The sequence below is a fragment of the Cyprinus carpio genome, chromosome B10, assembly GCF_018340385.1.
Source record: "Cyprinus carpio isolate SPL01 chromosome B10, ASM1834038v1, whole genome shotgun sequence".
Taxonomy (NCBI): domain Eukaryota; kingdom Metazoa; phylum Chordata; class Actinopteri; order Cypriniformes; family Cyprinidae; genus Cyprinus; species Cyprinus carpio.
Window position 1 is genome coordinate 22,036,369 of NC_056606.1, and position 18,625 is coordinate 22,054,993.

Here is an 18,625-nt window from a genome sequence, read left to right on the forward strand (position 1 = left end):
TGTTACAGGAGATGTTATTGATTTTAAAATCTTAAAATGTTCTTCAGGACATCCATAAAGACCAGCCGTATTATGACATACCGGACACCCCGTATCGCATCACGGTGCCGGATACATACGAGGCCAGAGAGGTACATTTACTTGACTTATTAATTTTTTTCCCCACTTACTAAAATCACTGGGATTTTATGTACTTGCAACAATTTTTATTTATATATTATATTTTACATTAAATATTCGTATTTGTATTTTAAATTTTTAGACATTTGCATTAAATATAATTATATAACATTGATATTTACATTATATATTTTTTTAAATATATATAAATTTCTATAAGTATATATTTATATTATACATAAGTTTATATTAAATACAAATTGTTTTGAATATATTTTAATTAAAATATAAAATATATATATTAGGGCTGTCAAATGATTAATCATGATTAATCACATCCAAAATAAAAGTTTTGTTTACATAATATATGTATGTGTACAGGGTATATTTATTATGTATATATAAATACACACACATAAATTATATATTTAGAAAATATTTACATGTATATACATTTAGATATTTATATTCTTATTATTTTATATTATATATAAATATATTTAATATATAAACATAACATATTCTTCTTAAATATATACATGCATGTGTGTGTATTTTATATATACACAGTATACACACATATATTATGTAAACAAAACTTTTATTTTGGATGTGATTAATCGTGATTAATCATTTGACAGCCCTAATATATATATATAATTAAAAATATATATATATATAAATGTGTAATCTAATTTTTATATAATTTTAATGTACATTTGTATTACACAATAACAACACATAAATATATGCATATTTATATATATATGTTTAATATAAATGTATATTCATATTATTTTTACTTCATTTTTAATTTTACTAACTGTAAAAAAAAAAATGTTTATTTGACTGGAATATAAAACAGGTAAAAAAAAAATTTGACTTCTTATTAAAAAGCATGGTTTTGCATATGTGTTAATGATATGTTTGGGATTTCATATGTCATGTGTAGAGCATAGTGAAAGACTTCGCTGCCCGCTGTGGAGAAATCTTAAAGGAGGCCATGAAATGGGCGCCATCGGTCACCAAATCTCACCTAGAGGTCTGGCCTCCCATGAAAAGCAATAGATATTTAACGTCACTGTCATCCTCTGCAACGATTTTCAGCCGCATCAATGTGTTTTTTTTCATGAGTAGTTGATTAATAATCATAAGTGGTTGTTGTGTGGTCTTTATCAGACGGGGCTGGCTATGGCCACTGAGAGCATCCTGCACTTTGCTGGATACAACCGTCAGAGCACCAGTCTGGGTGTAAGATGACCAGCCTCTGTTGAGCTTTCGTTCATCCTGAAGGGAGACTTTGACTAGTTTCTTAGTAATAATAAGCAATCAGGAAATTTTATGAAAGTATGTTCACTGTCATTTCAGACCAGTGTTATTTTAGTATTTTTGAGATACAAGTATAGTTTTATTAATATTTTTGACTACAATTGCATTTTTTGTTTTCACGTTTTCATTTTAATTTTGATTTTTTTTATTTGTTTTTTTCTATATGCTATATAGTTCATATTGTTTTTATTTCAGTTTTAGCTGTATTTTAGTATATCTAATTAAACTAAATGAAAATGAGAAATTTATAGGCTATTTAAATAAAAGACTATACTTTATATATATATATATATATATATATATATATATATATATATATATATATATATATATATATTATATTATAATATAATATATATATATATATATATTATAATTTTTTTTTTTTTTTTTTTTTTTTTGTAATATTATTTAATTTTATTGGGTTATTGTTTATTTGCAACTAGTTAAATTAAAATATTTAATTTATTTTAATATTTTATTTTTATTTTGTTTTATTTCATTTTAGAGTTATTGTTTATTTTCATCTAGCTGAAATAAATTAAGTTTAGTTTTCGTGATATTTCATTTAATTTTATTTGTTTATTTGCAACAAGCTAAAATAAAATGTTTATTTATTTATATATTTATTTTATTCTGTTTTGGAGTTAAATTTATTTTTTTATTTTTAACTAACAGTTTTTAATTTTTTTCATTAATAATAATATCCCGTTTCAGACCACTCAGCTCTCAGAGAGACCAGCATGTGTGAAGAAAGACTACTCCAACTTCATGGCCTCCCTTAACCTGAGAAACCGCTATGCTGGAGAGGTAATAAATAATGAATAATAAAACAGAGGCTGCTGGGTATTTTATGAAAGAAGCTCAGAGTCTTAACTCCTCACGTGTCTCGTATGCAGGTGGCAGGGATGATCCATTTCTCTGAGGCCACGCGGAGCACGTCGGATCTGAATAAGCTGATGATTCGTCAGATGAATGAAGCTCTGGACGGAGGCCAGCCGGAAGCCTTCACTGAAGCCATGTTCAAAATGACTGCGCTGTTGATCAGCTCCAAAGGCATGTTACATTAGCAAACAGTAGATGTTCATGCCTTTAAATTGCAATAAAGACAAACTGCATAATAAAACACTGAAATATACCACAAATCAAGTTGAATTTCAGAGTATGTTGTTGTTTTTTATAGATAACAGGGTAAGAAGATCAGTAAGACCACAGGCAGTTATTAACAAAGTCAGTGGAGTTTTGATTTGATGTTGTGTTTATTGTGTAGAATGGGATCCTCAGCTGCTGCATCACCTGTGCTGGTCTCCATTAAAGATGTTCACTGAGAATGGCATGGAAACGGCTATTGCATGCTGGGAATGGCTTCTGGCTGCAAGGACAAGCGTTGAAGTCCCGGTAAGATACACACATGTATAAGTAGAGCTGTCATAATACCAATATTTTGTCAGTGTATACCAATACCAGTAAAATTATACAGTTCTCAAAACCTAAATTAAATGCAAGTATGCTGAAAAGAAAATTTATTAAGTAATTATTCCAGTAAACAGTATTTTATAAGTAATAAAACAGATTAAAAAGGCAAGTAAATAACATATAAATGTATTCAAATTCCCAACATGAAATAATAAAGCAGCAGAAACATAATGACATTTAAAATACTATTGTAATCATTCATATAATTGAATCTTATTATATATAAGTAACTTTATATATGATAATAATAATATTATATTATAACAATCATATACACACACATTTTTTTTTTATTGTATTTCATTGAACACCTCAAAACAGTATACAATGTGTAGTTCACAGTATGCTAGTATTCTGTTCACGATGTCGCCTAAATGTGATCCTGGAGCACAAAAGCATTGTAAGATCCTGGAGTCTTAAGTCGCTGGGGTATATTTGTAGCAATAGCCAAAAATACATTGTATGAGTCAAAATTATTGATTTTTCTTTTATGCCAAAAATAATTAGAATATTAAGTAAAGATCATGTTCCATGAAGATATTTTGTAAATTTCCTACCGTAAATATATCAAAAGTTTATTTTTGATTAGTAATATGCATTGCTAAGAACTTCATTTGGACAACTTTAAAGATGATTTTCTCAATGTTTTGAATTTTTTGCTCCCTCAGATTCCAGATTTTCAAATAGTTGTATCTCAGACAAATATTATCCGATCCTAATAAACCTTAAATCAATGGAAAGCTTATTTATTCAGCATTCATGACCCTAATGACTGATTTTATTGTCCAGGGTCACAAATCTGTGCAGTTATGTTACATGTTACATATATTACCTGCGTATCTTAGCTGTGAAGGTTTTCCAATGCTCTTTCTAGTGTTCACTGAGTTTCTCCTCTGTTCTGGGGTCAGTTCATGCGGGAGATGGCAGGTGCGTGGCAGATGACCGTCGAGTTGAAGATGGGGCTGTTCTCTGATGCCCAGGTGGAGGCGGATCCTCTGGCGGCCTCCGAGGAAAGCCAGCCCGTCCCCTGCCCGCCCAACGTCTCGCCCCACTACACCTGGATTGAGGTTGCTTCCTGTTACCCTGTTTATCCGTCTAAGCTTATGAGCATTTTCATAGCTGTGGATTTACCCATCCGAAAGCTCCTTATGATACACACCTCAAATAGCTTGAAGACTCCTTGTGAGAAAATCTAACTCTCCTCTATTTCGATGAGGGTCGTTCTTGTGTAATTGCATCAATAAACTTGTTACATAAATGCTCTGTTTTAGCAAATAGTTTGGTTTAATTTATTGCAATGCATTTTTTTGTTTTCCAAAATGGCATTTTATCCTAAGTTAGTTGTCTTTCTCATCCTTTTGTCTAGTTTCTGGTCCAGCGTTTTGAGATCGCCAAGTACAGCAGTGCGGATCAGGTGGAGATTTTCAGCAGTCTTCTGCATAGGTCTCTGTCTCTTAATGTTGGCAGCCCAAAAAGCAGCCTGAACCGCCACGTGGCGGCCATTGGACCGCGCTTCAGGTTAGCAAGAAAAATTGCTTTTCAAAGTTGTAAATAAAGATTATTTACTAAAAATCTGCTTAAAAATTCACATTTGATTTAACATAAATGGCTAAACGAAGGAAATTAATTTACCAACCACTTAATCTTATTAAACTGTCAAGAACAAGGTCATATTTCACCCCTAAATCAGAAGAAAGCAATATATTTTTTTTTTGTAATTTAATAAAAAAATTATTTTTGGGTAATTTTTTTTTGTTTACTTTAAGGTGTTGTCATTTCTTATTAGTTGTAAAATTTAGTATCACTTTCTGAAAATTGATTCAAATTAAATCCTACACCACATTTCTTTTCATTACAGTTTTGTAGTTGACACCAGTGTTATTTTACTATCAATGAGATTTTATATTTATATAGAGAGAGAGAAAGAGAAAGTCTTATATTTATATTTCATTTTACGTTCAATCCGTTCTCATTTTAATTTTAGTCAAAGTTTTAGTCTCACTATTGTTTTTTTCCCATTTTTATTAGTTACTGTGTTTTTTATACATCTATAGTTTTTCAATATTTTTAGTTTGTTATTTTAGTAAATCAATTCAACGTGAAAATGAGGAATATCGATTTGGGAACTAGCTGTATCAAATACATTTGTTTATATTTTATTTTATTTCATTATTTTTATATTATTTATTTTATTTTTTATACATTTGTTTATATTTTATATTTTATCATAATTTTTTATTTATTAATTTTATATATATAAATATATGTTTTATTTTATTTATTAATGTTTAGTTTATTTTATTAAGTATTTTTTATGGATTCAGTTTTAATTTTACATTTAGTTACAGCTGCAGTCCATAACTTTTGGCGCTCTAGCGGTTAATAAACAGAACTGTGTGCGTCTTGCAAAAGAACATTGTAGCTGGAGCTACTTCTCTCTGTTTATGTCTACGACGAATCACGCAGGTACTGGTCTACTCCGCAGCGGTACCAGTCTAAAATAGTCTGAATATAAACACTTATTATAGGTGTACCGTAGTGATTCAGGACAAACCAAAAACATGGATTCATGGTATACTCGCTTATTATATAAATTTTGAACACAAAAAAGTCACAGACTGCAGCTTTAACTATAAAAACCCTGGTTGGCACCAAGTAGAAAACCATACAATTTTACAATGTTTCTCTGCACGCAGGTTGTTGACGCTTGGACTTTCCCTCCTGCATTCTGACGTAGTGACCAACGCCACCATCCGTAATGTCCTACGTGAAAAGATTTACTCCACCGCCTTTGATTATTTCAGGTACTGCATAGAGTTCTGCATAGAGAAACCAAGGAAACGCTTTAAGCTCCACCTGCTGGCTGCGAGTGAATCTGCGTCTCGTTCAGCTCGTCTGCTGTTTCTGTTTCATGCAGATATTTTTATGTAGTTTCACAAAACTGAAGTCAAAACATACTGTTTTTGCTTCATATTTCGAAATGATACTATCTAGTTTAGATTTAAAACTGTTCATGTTGCATATATGATCATGATTAAAATGTAGTGGTTGCCTCTAATTTTAAATGGAAAGAGCACAGAATAAGCCTTATTTTGTTTATATGAAGATATTTCTTTTATTTGTGTTATTTATTTGATTTGATTTGGGGCTTGTTTTAAAATTTCAATTTAGTTTTGTTATTTACATTTATATTAAAATTTTGTCATTAAGCAGACGCTTTTATACAAAGCGACTTATAAATAAAGACAATAGAAGCTATCAAAACCAACAAAAGAGCAATAATATGCAAGTGCTATATTAGTATATTAGTAAAGTGTTATATTTCAATTTCACAAAGAAATGTGAAGCATTTTGTCCAAGCATTTAAAAGGACACATTTAATTTATAACTTTATAAAAAAATCTCGAATGGAATCATGAAATCAAAATTGTTGAGTTGAGTGAATCGTTACATCCCTATTGATATGATAAAGGTTTATTTTATAGCATGTAATGGTTAATGGTTATAACCCTGATTTGTAGTTGATTTTCAGTTTTAGTTGAGCTATCCATTAAAGACAGAAGTACTTCTGGCTGCTTGTGTCCTTAGTAAATGAAATGAATCATTATTATTTTTATCTGCTTGTTTGTTTTTGTCTCAGCGTGGCTTCAAAGTTCCCCACTCAGGGAGACAAGCGTCTGCGCGAGGACATCAGCATCATGATCCGCTTCTACGCCAGCATCCTCTCTGATAAGAAGTACCTAGCTGCTAGTCAACTCGTGCCACCTGGTGAGCTTGGCGCCAATCCCCCTCAAAGCTCCCTATCTGCCGGGATTTTCGGATCGCTTATCGTTTCCAGCACTTCTCCGATATCGATATTAAGTAAGCCTCTCTTGCTACGACTGTGCAGCTACAGTGCAGCAGGAGCATGTTTATGTGGTTCAAATTTGCATGGCCGCAAATTTTGAAACCTGTACTAAAAATGCACGACAATCATCCGAACGGCCGAATTTATCAATTTGTCACCAAGCTCAAATTGAGAAATGCGTCCGTCCCGTCTCTCCCCACCCTTCTCTATCCATGATCTCATCAGAACATCAGCGCTCTCATGTAAAATGCATGATCATTTCAATATCAGAGAACTAACTCAGACTCTATTCGTCCCTTGAAGCCTCTCCATCGTGTGATGTGCTACATCGCACACAAAACAGTTGCTTCGCTTGGTATTTACTCCTCGAATGTATAATTTGCAGGCTTCTCTTCCTCGGATGCTGTGTGTTAATAATTCATTAAAGCTAATGGGAAAGGGGAAGGAGAAAAAGTGCTGGAATGATGGAACAAAATAGTAAAAGGAGAAAGTTGGAAATAACATTTATTTATGTGAGTGAATCTCACAGAACCATTCGGGAACGTGTCCAGGTTATACTTCACTCTTAAATCAGAAGAAATAAATATGGAAATATATGGTTTCTGTTTTTTCATAGGGGAAATTGAAAGCTATTTTAGGACCAAAATTGTGTGAAAATTGTGCACATTTTCTAAAAACTATATGTAATTAAAAATATGTATGTATTTACATTTCTTTACAAAGAGAGAGACAGTGAATATATAATTTTATATGATTTAAAAGTGCACATTTTTTTGCACAAAAAGAAATTGATAGTCTTTTTATTATTATGATTATTTTATTTATTTTTTTTTGACTAATGAGTTTTAGGGCTATTTTTTCATCACAGTTATTTACATTTTCCCACACATTTTCAAAAAATCATTTCATTTCAGTTCATTTCAATTAATTGTTTTATGTGCAATAAATATGATACATAAATACAAAAATCATACATATATATTTAATGAGATAAAGATAAAGAAATTTTCAATTTTCTATTTTAGTTCATTTTTGTTTATATATATATATATATATTTATTTATATATATATATATATATATATATATATATATATATATAATATATATATATATATATATACATACATATATATATATATATACAAACAAACAAAAAAAAATTATTTCAGTTAATTAAGCTTAACTAAGCTTTGTGCACATAATATAAAATGCATAACACAAAGTAATATATATTATAGTTGAATTATATATAAATATAAATGATAAATTGGCTTAATTTTCTTTATTCATATGTTTTTTTTTTTTTTTTATAAAATCCTTCGCTTAACAAAGTTTTCTTCTCACAGACAACCAGGATCCGTCCATGAACAGTTTATCGGTGATGAACGCCGCCGACCCGAGGAACAACATGGACGTGACCGTGGGTTCCCGCCAGCAGAGCGCTCAGGGCTGGATTAACACCTACCCCCTGTCCAGCGGGATGTCCACCACCTCCAAGAAATCAGGTATCACCCAAACACACAACAGCTCTTTGACCCTGTTTAATCTGTTTGTAATCAGATTTAAATTGAAAATGGAAAAACATAAAAGTAAAAACTATTTCAGAGTGTTAATTAAAACTATAATGTGATACAGAAATAACACTGTTCCCAGTGTAGAACCAGCTGTGCTTGTTAACCAGGTAGAATAGTTAAATTATTACAGAAGCACCTTTATAAGAGTCTCACAGGTGTACAGCCGCAATCCAGCATGTTTAATGTTTAGTTCTCATGCAGCTGTTACGGTGTCTTCTCTCACTATAGGCATGTCCAAAAAAAGCAACCGAGGCACCCAGTTGCACAAGTACTACATGAAGCGCAGGACGTTACTGTTGGCTTTACTGGTAGGTTCCCCAGCCTGGTTCCTGTTAAACCAATACTCTCCTGTGTCTTGAGCGTCTCTGCGCTTTCTTGACAGGCCAGTGAGATCGAGCGACTGACCACTTGGTACAACCCGCTATCAACACAGGAGCTGGCCATCGCCACAGAGCAGTCGGTAGAGACCAGCATCTTCAACTGGAGATCTAAGTACATCAACCTGAGTGAGAAACAGTGGAAGGACAACGTCAACTTGGCCTGGAGTATCGCTCCGTATCTGGCCATGCAGCTTCCAGCAAGGTACACCGACAACAAGACTCTGCTCTGTTTCAGACTGTAGTGACCTGTCCACCCTTTAGTCATTTTTCAGGCATGTATTCTTTTGTGCAGAATGCAGTCCAAGCATCCTCTGTGTCGAGTTAAGGGAAAAAATCTTTTTAACTGATTTAAGTTGAACTATTTTAGGACTTTTTTTCCAGTAACATTGACAAAGATGCACATTTTCCCCAATCAAACTCTTACTGTGATTTGGAAAGATTATTTTATATTATATTATATTATATTATATTATATTATATTATATTTTATTTTATATCATATTATATCATATTATATTATATTATATTATATTATATAGTGCTGTCAAATGGTTAATCACATACAAAATAAAAGTTTTTGTTTTTACAATGTGTGTGTACTGTGAATATTAATTATGTATATATAAATACACACATAAACAGTATATATTTTGAAAATATTTCCATGTATACATGTATATTAATATAATTGATGTTCTATATAAATATTTTTAATGTTTAAACATAACATATTTTTCTTAAATATATACATGAATGTGTATGTATTAATATATACATAATAAATATACACAATACACACATTTCGCATGTGATTAATCGTGATTAATCATTTGACAGCACTAATTACAGTATTGTTCAAAATAATAGCAGTACAATGTGACTAACCAGAATAATCCAGGTTTTTAGTATATTTTTTATTGCTACGTGGCAAACAAGTTACCAGTAGGTGCAGAAGATTCTCAGAAAACAAACAAGACCCAGCATTCATGATGTGCAAGCTCTTAAGGCTGTGCAATTGTGCAATTAGTGGAAAGGGGTGTGTTCAAAAAAAATAGCAGTGTCTGCCGTTGACTGTACAAACTCAAAACTATTTTGTACAAACATTTTTGTTTCTAGGATTTAGCAATCCCGTGAATCACACTAAACTAATATTTAGTTGTATGACCACAGTTTTTTTTAAAACTGCTTCACATCTGTGTGGCATGGAGTCAACCAACTTGTGGCACCTCTTAGCTGTTATTCCACTTCATTGATTCTTTAACAACATTCCACAATTCATTTACATTTCTTGGTTTTGCTTCAGAAAACAGCATTTTTGACATCACCCCAACAAGTTTTTCTCCGATTGGATTAAGGTCCGGGGACTGGGCTGGCCACTCCATAACATTAATTTTGTTGGTTTGGAACCACGAGTTTTACTAGTGTGTTTGGGGTCATTGTCTTGTTGAAACAACCATTTCAAGGGCATGTCCTCTTCGGCATAGGGCAACATGACCTCTTCAAGTATTTTGACATATGCAAACTGATCCATGATCCCTGGTATGCGATAAATAGGCCCAACACCATAGTAGGAGAAACATGCCCATATCATGATGCTTGCACCACCATGCTTCACTGTCTTCACTGTGTACTGTGGCTTGAATTCAGAGTTTGGGGGTCGTCTCACAAACTGTCTGTGGCCCTTGGACCCAAAAAAGAACAATTTTACTCTCATCAGTCCACAAAATGTTCCTCCATTTCTCTTTAGGCCAGTTGATGTGTTCTTTGGCAAATTGTAACCTCTTCTGCACATGCCTTTTTTTAACAGAGGGACTTTGCGGGGGATTCTTGAAAATAGATTAGCTTCACACAGACGTCTTCTAACTGTTACAGTACTTACAGGTAACTCCAGACTGTCTTTGATCATCCTGGAGCTGATCATTGGCTAAGCCTTTGCCATTCTGGTTATTCTTCGATCCATTTTGGATGGTTGTCTTCTGTTTTCTTCCACGTCTCTCTGGTTTTGCTCTCCATTTTAAGGCATTGGAGATCATTTTAGCTGAACAGCCTATCATTTTTTGGCACCTCTTTATAGGTTTTCCCCTCTCCAATCAACTTTTTAATCAAAGTATGCTGTTCTTCTGAACAATGTCTTGAACAACCCATTTTCCTCCAGGCTTTCAAATGTATGTTCAACAAGTGTTGGCTTCATCCTTAAATAGGGGCCACCTGATTCACACCTTTTTTTTTTCACAAAATTGATGACCTCAGTGGTTGAATGCCACACTGCTATTTTTTTGAACACACCCCTTTCCACTAATTGCCCAATTGCACAGCCTTAAGAGCGTGCATATCATGAATGCTGGGTCTTGTTTGTTTTTTGAGAATCTTCTGCACCTACTGGTAACTTGTTTACCATGTAGCAATAAAAAAAATACTAAAAACCTGGATTATTCTGGTTAGTCACATTGTACTGCTATTATTTTGAACAATACTGTATATTTTATATATATTATATATATTTTTTTTTTGTTCTCTAATGTGAAAAAAAAATTGTTTTATTTTGTGTTGTTATTCAAAAGTGTACTAACATTTTTACGTGAAGACATTTTTTACAAAATAAATATTATTTGATTTATTTTAATTTTTATTCAAAAGTGCACTGACATTTTTACACAAAGAAATTGTTTTTAAAAGACTTTTTAATTTTTTTCCACTGAGTTAAAGACATCAATAGCCAAATAAAATCTGGAATCATTATTTGCAATATTATGTTATGAATGCAATGCATCGAGTTCAGTGAAAAAAATAAATAAATCTTATTTTAAATGGCAGACAATTTGAGTTAAATGATATTATTTTGTTTTAGAAAATATTTTACTGATATTTTTACACGTAAAGAAATTGTTTAAAAAACAGTTTATCATCTTTTCCACTCTAAGATAAAAAATCCAATCGTATCAGTAAAATCTGGAAGGATAATCATTGCAATATTATGCTATTGAAAATTTAATCTGATAACCCTGATTACAAATGGACTGTATTATGTGTGTGTTTACTAATGCATTAGAGTGCGGCACCAGTTGACCAGAAAAATTAGATTTCAGTCCACTTTTGAGGTTTTGGTACAAAGCTCATGTTTTGATGTCACTGTATGACCTCTTTTCTTGCTTTGTAGGTTCAAAAATGCAGATGTCATTGTTGCTGAAGTGACCCGTCTGGTTCGACTGGATCCTGGTGCTGTCAGCGATGTGCCAGAGGCAGTGAAGGTTAGAGCCGTTTTAGAACATTATGTACCACTACGTGCTAAAAACCACTCTCAATCACACAGATATCAGTAATCTAATTATTTACCTTATTCTGAATAAAACAATATTATGATTAAGGTATTGGCATGAGTTGCTTTTAGCATATTCCTTTCATGTTCCCGTTTTACATGTTTAATTTTTAATTTACTGAAAGCTTCAAGTGCAGTTAATTATTTGTTATGGTATACGTGCAAACAGATGATGGCATTGTTGAAGCCATGCTTTTTTGTTTGCCGTCAAACGGTTGAGCACTGCCGTGTGTGTATCCTGTCACAAAATACAGCGAAAAGTCCTACACGACGGTAATAATGTGATTTAAGGTGTGTACATGTCTACACTGCACTTCCATAATGCGACGAAAACAGGAATACTCCACGTCTTAATTCGATTTGTGTTTACTTTGAGCATAACTTTAGCCGGATTAAGGTTATCAGAAATCTCTGTTCACATGGTAGATTCTTAATCAGGGTATTGTCTTAATCGTGTTAAAATCGGGATACTTTTGTCCATGTAAACATACTCACTGTTGCATGTTTTTCCTCAGTTCCTGGTGACGTGGCACACCATTGATGCTGATTGTCCAGAGCTGAGCCACATCCTGTGCTGGGCTCCTGCAGATCCTCCCACCGGCCTCTCGTACTTCTCCAGCATGTACCCTCCTCATCCGCTCACCGCTCAGTATGGAGTCAAAGTCCTGCGCTCCTTCCCTCCTGTACGTACCAGCAGGGCGGCGCTACAGTCTCTGACTTTTCAACCTTTCTCCCTCCAAGACCCCCACTGCCAAGACATTATTTCACTGCTGCAATGACAAAGCTGTTCGTTTTCAAAGTTATCTATTTTTTTTTTAACGTAAACTAGCAGTGACAATTCAAATTTAAATAATTATTTTAATATTTATATCAATATTTAAAATTACCTTTATAGTAATAATAGTTAATAAAAATATTTTCATAAATTATTCAAATAATTACATTCCATAGGTTTCAATAACTAAATATTCGTTAGGGTTTACACTTTTTATTACCAGTGAATTTACTTGACTTTTCAAGTCGTTTGTGATTATATTTTCTTATTTATTTTTTACTCTCAAAGAGCAGTTTCTACCCCCAAAAAAATGTAGAGATAGAAAAAATGATGAATTCTAAACATTTCCTTGAATTTTTAATATTATTTCCCAGGTCTAGAAATCACACTTTTAAAATTGCGGTTTTTACCCAATAAAATATTTTAGTTTGAAATAACTAGAAAAAAAGTAAGTCCTTGAAAAATCCTTGACTTCCCCATGACTTCTCAAGGTCCAGAAATCACATTTTTCAAATAACAGTTTCTGCCCAATAAAATATTTTAGAGCTGATGACGTAAATAGAAAAAAAAAAAATTATAAACATTTCCTTAACTTTTTAACATTTTTATATTATTTTCCAGGTCTAGGAATCACACATTTAAAAGCAATTTTTACCCAATAAAATATTTTAGAACTTGAATTTGTAATATTTAAATATATATATATATATTTAATATTAATTTCCATGACTTTTCTAGGTGTAGAAATCATGTTTTTCAAAAAGCAATTTCTACCCAATGAAATATAACAGAGCTTGATATAACTAGAAAAAAGATAAACATTCATACATTTTTTTCATTGGTATTTTAATATTTTTTTATATCAATTCCCACTTTTTTTCCATGTCTAGAAATGTTTTTAAAATGTCCTGCTTAATGCTTCAGCTGATCAATTAACTTGCTGTCAATCAATATCGGACATTTGTCAGCATTTATGCATTTAGCTACAGTTTCCACTGACGCAATTATACTTTCACAATTTTGTTCATGGTTTGTTTTAAACCCGTTTGACTTTCTGTCTTTTGTGAAACACAAATGGAGGTGTTCTGAAGGGAGTTTATTATTTAAACTCCACAAATGTGTCATAATAGTGATCCCCATCTTGCTTTATTCCTCATGTTTTGTCCATTATGCTTCTGTGATTCCTGACTTGCGTTTCTCTTACAGGATGCCATTTTATTTTACATTCCTCAAATCGTTCAAGCGCTGCGGTATGACAAGGTGAGGAAGAGTGAACTGTGACCTTTCCTGAACCCTTTTTCTTAACACAACAGTGGTTTGATCTGACTCTCACAGCCCTGGGCTGCTGTTGACATCTATGCTGGGGTTTTGACAGATGGGTTACGTGCGCGAGTACATCCTGTGGGCCGCACAGAAGTCCCAGCTCCTCGCTCATCAGTTCATATGGAACATGAAGACCAACATCTATCTGGACGAGGAGGGCCATCAGAAAGATCGTACGTAACCTGCTGCCCAGTTCAGTCTGAATGTGTCCAGTTAGTTAAATTAGTCAGATAACTCACAATTAACATACACTATTGTTCAAAGATTTGTTTGATTGCTACTTCTGTACATCAGGGATGCATTAAATTGATCAAAACTGACAGTGAAGACATTTATAATAATTCTATTTCAAATTAATGCTGTACTTTTGCACTTCGTTAAAGGATCTTAAAAAATAAAATGCATCACGGTTTCCAAAAAATATGAAGCAGCACAACTGTTTTCAACATTGATAATAATCAGAAATGTTTCTTGAAGGATCACGTGACACTGAAGACTGGAGTAATGATGCTGGAAACACAGTTCAATCAATTACATTTGAACATATATTCACATACAGTAGGAAACATTTATTTCCACTGTAATAATATTTCAGGATGTTATTGTTTTTACTGTGATTTTGATCAAATAAGTGCAGCCTTTTGTAGGGTTTTCAGAAACATTTAAAAAATATTACTGACCCGAAATGTTTAAATGTTAGTGTGTGTGGAATCGAACGTAATTTCCCGTGATGAAACATGAACATGGACACCTGTGCTAATGCTGTTTAGAAATCAAAAGTGGGAGGTGGCTCTGCCTGTCAATCATTTTTCATGTTCCAGTGGCAGTTCATACAGTGGTGTATGTAACCAGGAAGAGAAACATCATGTAAAACATTTATGGTAACTCATAAGATGTTATTGCAGCGTGAGATGTCCAGGTGTTTATTGAGTGCTGGCTGTGTGTTGTGCTTCAGCGGACATCGGCGAGCTTCTGGAGCAGATGGTGGAGGAGATCACACGCTCTCTGTCAGGCCCCGCTAAAGACTTCTACCAGCGCGAGTTTGACTTCTTCAACAAGATCACCAACGTCTCAGCCATTATCAAGTATGTTCAGTGATATTTCCAGCACATCTGAGCTCTCTTCCAAACACTACTGAACTGCCAACAAAGCGGTTGCTTTCCTAGACGACGTCCTAACTGAAATTGAACCACAAAAAGGAGCTATTAGAAATAGATTTATATATATATATATATATAATTTCATTCAACTCCATCTGCCATTATTTATTTACTGATTTTGCAGTGCATTCTGGGATTGTGCTATACCTTAAGGATGCATCTTAAAATATAAATGTGATTGAAATAGGTTTTGGAGTTGATGAAAAAACTAATGAAATGTCAAATTAAACTCGCTTTAAATTCTGAAATAAAAAATCCAAATGAAACACTAAATATATATATGTGTATTTATATTATATCATATATATATATTATATATATATATATATATATATATATACTTTTTTTTTTTTTTTTTTTTTATGCAAGCATGTCATGACTTTTCCAGTCATTTGAGATTGCAAGTTTACTCACAAATAGCAATTTCCATTGAATCAAATATTTTTATAACTAGAGCTTGACATATCTACAAAAAAAAGCAGCTTTTACAAATGAAGTGTGCTTTTAATGCATAAAAATGTTGTAAAAATGTTCAAATTTAATTTAAAACGTAAAAATTATGAATTATTCAATAAAGGGTGAATCTCATGAAACCTGTTGTGTCCAGGTCATATTTTGGCACAAAATTCAGAGGAATGAATTAGAAATTACATTTGTTTGTTATTTAAATCATTTTGGTTACAACTAGATAATTAACTAGATAATAAAATTATAAGTAAGCTTAGCTTTATTTTCTTTACATAAAATATATTTTGAATGTACTATAAGTAAAGTGAGCAGAAATAAAGCATGCTGTTCTTGTTTTCAGGCCTGTTCCTAAAGGAGATGAGAGGAAGAGAGCGTGTCTGAAGGCGCTGTCAGAAATCAAAGTTCAGTCAGGTTAGAAATCAGTCAGTCTTGTCCTAAGAGTAACTGAGCTTTAAAAATATTACATGTCTTTTTTTTTTTTTAATTTGTGTTTAATTTTTCTAACACTGTAATCAGGATGCTATTTGCCCAGCAATCCAGAAGCGATCGTCCTCGATATCGACTACAAGTCAGGAACACCTATGCAGAGGTATCAGCAGACACCACCGCTCGCCAGAAGCCTGCTCACATGCTATCAGTTTACATTTCATATGTGATTTATTACAGCGCTGCCAAAGCACCTTATCTGGCCAAATTCAAAGTGAAGAGGTGTGGAGTTAGTGAGCTTGAAAAAGAGGGTGAGTCGCACGTGACCTTTCATACGCCATCAACGTGCAGCGCTTGCAGGATGCGTTCAGTTTCTGTGTGATCAGTGTTGTCTGTGTCTGCAGGTCTGCGCTGTCCGTCAGACTCTCAGGATGAAGGTGAGGAGGATTCAGAGACGGCTCAAAAGGTCTGCTGGCAGGCGGCCATCTTTAAAGTGGGCGATGATTGCAGACAGGTCAGTATCATGGGACACATGCTTATGAGATCTCTAAAGTCTGCATCATGCTTCACTGCAAAATTAAAAAAAGAAATGATCATTTGTAGTACCATTAAGATTTTGTACATTGACACTATTTCATGAATAAGTTTTCATGGAGAAAAATTACACACACATATATATTGGTTTTTACATTTTTAAAATATATATATACATATATATATATATATATATATATATACATATATATATATATATATATATATATATATATATATATATATATATATAATATATATATATATATATATATATATATATATATATATATAAAAGAAGAGAAAATATCATTTTTAGTAACATGCTTTGACACACACACACATATATATATATATATATATATATATATGACAATTTCATGAATTATATTTCATAGTGAAATGTTATGAAATATTATGTCAAATATTATAGGGGAAATATATATAAAATATTATATTTATTGAATTTTTTTATTTTTTATTTTTATTTTTTTTTTATTATATAAGCATGTTATGAAACCTTTTACATCTGCATTATATTTCACTCCAAAGAAAAAATAAATTATAATTTTTAGAACATTTGTACTTCATATTAAATCATTTTTGGTTAAAATGTGGTTAATGATTGGATTACATTTAAAAATAATCATAATTAGCATTTGTTTTACATCAGATATGTAAATTATATTATATTTTTTCAGTGTAAAATAATACACCTGAAACCATTACAGTAATGTGTATATAATATACAATAATGAAATAAAATGTAATAATTTAAATAATAATAAATAAAATGTAAAAATTTAGTTAAAAGCATTTTTGTATTTTGAATTTGGGTTGAAATTGGACCTTGATGTGTTTTGAGTTGATATTCACATTAGATGTATTTATTATTTTTGTTTCTCTGGTGTCAGGACATGCTCGCCCTTCAGATCATCGGTCTCTTCAAGAACATCTTCCAGCTGGTGGGTCTGGACCTGTTCGTGTTCCCGTACCGTGTGGTGGCCACCGCTCCTGGAGTGAGTCTCGTTCCAGCTTCCTGTCAGACGTCATGCTCCTGACCCGCTGAAGCTCTGCTTACCTGGATTTCCTGTTTGGTTCTTTCAGTGTGGCGTGATTGAGTGTATTCCGGACTGTAAGTCCCGCGATCAGCTCGGCCGGCAGACTGACATTGGCATGTACGAATACTTCAGGAACCAGTACGGGGACGAGTCCACGCTGGCCTTCCAGAAGGTGCGGAAGCTGTTTGAGTCTTTTTGGGGAGGAGGCTGATGTTTCTGATCATTCATTGTGTAAAGTCTCTCTTTCTCTCTCTCTAAGGCTCGTTATAACTTCATCCGCAGTATGGCCGCATACAGTCTGCTGCTCTTCCTGTTACAAATCAAAGACCGACACAACGGCAACATCATGCTGGACAGCAAAGGCCATCTCATCCACATCGGTCAGCTGGGTTCAACCAAACTTTAGTTCATTTTTTCTAATTTATTATGTGCTTCTGCCTAATTGTGTGTTGTTGTTGTTGTTTTTAAATATTACTTTTTAGGCTTAATTTCTATTTTAGTTCAGTTTTAGCTTTTATTTATTTCAATTTTTTGCTTCACATTATACTTATTTCAGTTAGTTGCCAAGGCAGCGTTTAAAATTTTTATTTAGTCTTAAGTTTTTCAACTAATATTTATATTTTTATATATTTTTTTTCTGTGATATCCTCTAGTACATAATTCATTTTTGCTATAAAAACTCAAATTAGACTCAAACTGATTCATTTTTTTAATTATTAAATAAATGTTACATGAACTTACATTTTAATGAATTAAATTTAAATATAAATGTACAATTTAAGATAATAACAATTTTATCATAAAATGTAAGTTTAATAAAAAAAATAAAAAAAG

General features: G+C 32.5%; 1 pseudogene; it reads left to right on the forward strand.

Moving 5' to 3' along the window:
• LOC109091485 overlaps positions 1-18,625 on the forward strand; it is a 39,518-nt pseudogene that overhangs the window by 16,366 nt on the left and 4,527 nt on the right.